This window comes from Pinus tabuliformis, chromosome 6, assembly GCF_031772625.1.
Source record: "Pinus tabuliformis cultivar Carrire ecotype Pingquan chromosome 6, CPIR1, whole genome shotgun sequence".
In the NCBI taxonomy this organism is placed as follows: Eukaryota; Viridiplantae; Streptophyta; class Pinopsida; order Pinales; family Pinaceae; genus Pinus; species Pinus tabuliformis.
Window position 1 is genome coordinate 1,471,238,559 of NC_142292.1, and position 4,764 is coordinate 1,471,243,322.

The following is a 4,764-nucleotide window of genomic DNA, read 5'->3' on the forward strand; positions in this document are numbered from 1 at the left end:
TTCCCCTCCCCTTTATACTTGTTGCAATTGTTGATGTTCTTGCTATAATTGCATGATGATAATGAATGAGTATGGGCTTCATTAAGTATAAAGGATAATTTCATTTTACTTGGTTGCAAAAAACAAACTAAGTAAGGACAAGTGAATTAGGCGCAGTCCACGAAGGTTAGTATTGGTGAAAAGAAAGTGTTCGGTGGTGCCGCACCTCGCTATAAGTGGTTGGAAGACTACCGCAGGTGTAGGGGCGTGACAGATATGGTCCTTTGCAGGTGGTTGCTGCGAGCGACCCCACCGCTTGTTTGCAATCTCTTGGTGATGCCCTCTCATCCGCAGATCTTTCGACCATTCTTTCCTAAACCATAAACGAGGGATTTTATAATCCATTCACGTTAAAAATACAAATATTTTAATATTTTGCGGAATTTGATTTTTAATCTATATTGTCCAAGTTATAAGATCTTTGTCTCTAAAGATGCCTTTGCTCTTGGAGCAATTTTCAGCTTCAACAGGCAAACAAAACTGTATGAATTCTCAATATATGGATAAACTTCTGTATATGAATGTCGAAATCTGACCATAAGACCATCACTAAGAATGACTCGTTCAAACTCTTATTTTCTCAGCCTCAACAGGCAAACAAAACTGTATGAATTCAATATATGGATAAACTTCTGCATATGAATGTCGAAATCTGACCATAACACAATCACTAAGAATCACTAGTTCAAATTTTTATTTGTTTGATATAGTTAACTGTGTTGTTAAATTGAGAGGCTTATTTTATAGTCAGTATGATGTGTAAGGGTGTCCGTCCATTATCAAAGTTGAATTTATACTGAAGTTGGTCTGGTCCCCTGAGCTTAAGTCTATTGCAGGTTCCCCAAATATTTGGGGAACCTGCAATCTACTTAAGGATTGCCAAGTTAGTCTAAATAAAATTTTTAAAACATTTAAAAATAAAAAAAAATCAAATAACTATACAAAACATTTAAATAATATCTACTCATTAAAAAAATGGCACAGAAATTAGATCTCTCAACTAATATTAAATCTGTATTTAAAATAAATCTATACTAATTTATGATTAATAACCGATGCCATTGCAAGTACAATTAATCAATCAATCAAAAATGAAATTAATGTTTTATTGTACATGAATGAGTTAGAAAATTAGAGAGTGTTCAATGCTACTATATTTAGGATATAGGCTTATGGTTTCCAGGGTTAATGCTAAACAACAAAACTAGCCTACTCAATGAGTGGGAACAAGCTATTGAAAATTTTAAAATACACTTGTAGGTATGGCTTCAATCGTAATTTGTAAAGGGTTCAAAGTTAAGTCATTAGTCATAATGACTATGTAATAACGGATTTCACTACGTTATGTTATATGTCCATTTCTACTTCATTGACCTTTGTATATGGAATGTAATTCTCAATTTATTTGTAACAACGAAATAATGTTGTCTTGGTAGAGATAGAGGGAAACATTAACATTTTTTTTTTTTTAAATGTAGAGGCATTTAGTATGGGGTAGATTGTAAACAACGAGTGGGGTAGATCTCACATAAAATATTCAAATATGTAAACCTAAATATAAATGTAAATAACCTAGTATGGGGTCGATCTCACATAAAAACTTTAAAGATGTAAACCTAAATGTAAATGTAAACAACCCAGTATGGGGGTAGATCTCACATCAAAAGGTACGTAAATGTAAATGTAAACAACCTAAACAACCTAGTATGGGGGTAGATCTCACTTAAAAAACCTAAACATGTAAATGTGAATGTAATCTTAATGTTTAACATTTAACATCCTAGTATGGGGGTAGATCTCACTTAAAAAACATGAACATGTAAATGTGAATGTAACGATAATGTTTAACATTTAACATTTTTAATCTAATGTCAATCCTATTTAAAAATCAATCTAATTATTAGTATGCATAAACCCAATATAATTTTAAAATATAAAGAGAACACTAAAAAAAATCAATATAATTATTAGTATGTATAAACCCAATGTAAACAACCTAGTATGGGGGTAGATCTCACATAAAAATGTACGTAAATGTAAATGTAAACAACCTAAACAATAAATGTAAACAACCTAGTATGGGGTAGATCTCACATAAAAACGTAAACATGTAAACGTAAATGTAAACAACCTAGTATGGGGGTAGATCTCACATAAAAACGTAAGTAAATGTAAATGTAAACAACCTAAACAACCTAGTATGGGGGTAGATCTCACATAAAAACGTAAGTAAATGTAAATGTAAACAACCTAGTATGGGGGTAGATCTCACTTAAAAAAACCTAAACATGTAAATGTGAATGTAATCTTAATGTTTAACATTTAACATCCTAGTATGGGGGTAGATCTCACTTACAAAACTTAAACATGTAAATGTGAATGTAACGGTAATGTTTAATATTTAACATTTTTAATCTAATGTCGGCCCTATTTAAAAATCAATCTAATTATTAGTATGTATAAACCCAATATAATTTTAAAATATAAAGAGAACATTCAAAAAAGATGTATGGTAAATAAATAAAAATATAAATAAACTATAGAGGTATGTTAAATAAATAAAACCTTTTCTTATATTTACTCATATGTATGGTAAATAAATAAAAATATAAATAAATGGGTAAATAAATAAAACCTCATTTTATATTTATTCCATAAACCTCTTTATATTTACAAAAACTCAAAAAGTATGTTTTATTTAGGTGAAGCATATGGGCTAAATACCATGGGATAAATAATTATTAATACTATGAGCCAAATACCATATTTAAAAAAGAGGTATGGTAAATAAATAAATATAAAAGAGGTATAAAGAGGTACGATAAATAAATAAAAATATATCAAATAGGATTAGAAATCAACATGTAATTATATACCAAGCCTATGGGCCAAATACCATGGTAAATAAAAGAGATATGATAAATAAATGAAAATATAAATAAACCAAAGGCATGGTAAATAATAAAACCTATTTTTATATTTACTCCATAAACATCTTTATACTTACTAACACTCAAAAATAGGTTTTATTTAGGTGATGCCTATGGGCCAAATTATTATTAATACCATACAGAAAAAATTATTAACCCTAATATTAATATTATTATTATTATTAAATCTAATATTCATATTAATTTATTATAATATTAATAATATTAAATTTAATAACTTTGGATTAATTATAGAATATTAAATTTGTTACATTATAATATATATTAATATATCATGTTATATATTAACTCTAGATATATATGGGAGGGAAGAACAAAGACATAGAGTGATAGAGGTGGAGAGATAGGGGGAGTGACAAGGGAGAGATTGATATAAACTTAAGGATATGTGAGAGGAGGACTAAAGAGAGAGAGAGGGAGATGAGTGAGAGATATAGATAAGGGTGAGAGAGGGAGAGCGAGACATAAATATGGAGGGGGGGAGAGAAGGATAGAGGGAGGGAGACAAAGAGGGGATTGGAGGGCGGAGAGAGAGAGAGAGAGAGAGAGAGAGAGAGAGAGAGAGAGAGAAGAGTGAGGAAGGTAGAGGAGAAAGGGAGAGAGAGGAAGGATGAGAGAGAGGAATTTCAAGAGAGGAGTAGAGAGGGAGGCAAGAAGAAAGACATAGAAAGTGTGAAGTGGAGAGAGAGGGAGTGACAAGGGAGAAATGGAGAGAGAGAGATAGTATGTTTAGGGGTGAGATAAAGAGACAAAGAAAGAGATATAGAGAGAAGGGGGGAGAGAAGGAGAGAGGGAGGCATATAGTAACATAGTTGGGGAGAGAGAGAGAGAGAGAGAGAGAGAGAGAGAGAGAGAGAGATGGGGAAGAGAGGATTGGAGGGAAGAGAGAGAGAGAGAGAGAGAGAGAGAGAGAGAGAGAGAGAGAGAGAGAGATGATTGGAGAGAAAAGAGTTTAGATGGTGATTTTTAACGATATTTCATTGCTTGCATTAGATGCATTGATTTTAGCGTAGAGGTTGATTTCTAATGATATTTGATTGCTTGCACTAGATGCATTGATTTCAATGTAGATGATTTCTAATCCTATTTGATTGCTTTCACTAAATGCATTGATTTCAATGTACATGTTGATTTCTAATCCTATTTGATTGCTTGCACTAGATGCATTGATTTCAATGTAGATTTTAATTTCTTATAATATTTGATTGCTTGCACTAGATACATTGATTTCAATGTAGATGATTTCTAATCCTATTTTATTGCTTCCACTAAATTCATTAATTTCATTGAAGACGGTGGTTTGTAATTTTATTTGATTGCTTGCACTAGATGCATTGATTTCAGTGTAGATGTTGGTTTATAAACCTATTTGCTTACTCGCACCAGATGCATTTATTTGAGTGTAAATGTTGATTTCTAATTGTATTTGATTGCTTGCATTAGATGCATTTATTTAAGTGTAAATGTTGTTTTCTAATCTTATTTGATTTCTTGCATTAGATTCATTGATTTCAGTGTAGATGTTGATTTTTGATTTGATGTAATTGGATATATGATGGTACATTAATTTTAAAGTGATTGGATTAATATTATCCATTGATTTCAATGTAAGCATAAAAAATTATTGACAATGTACATTGATTTTTGTGTTATAGTAATTCAACCTATTAATATTGGAGAGAAAGAGAGACAAGGTATGCTATTTACTACAATATCTCGAGCTAAAGCTTTAAATGGTTTATGTTTTAACTTGTCATTTTCATATAATCGATAT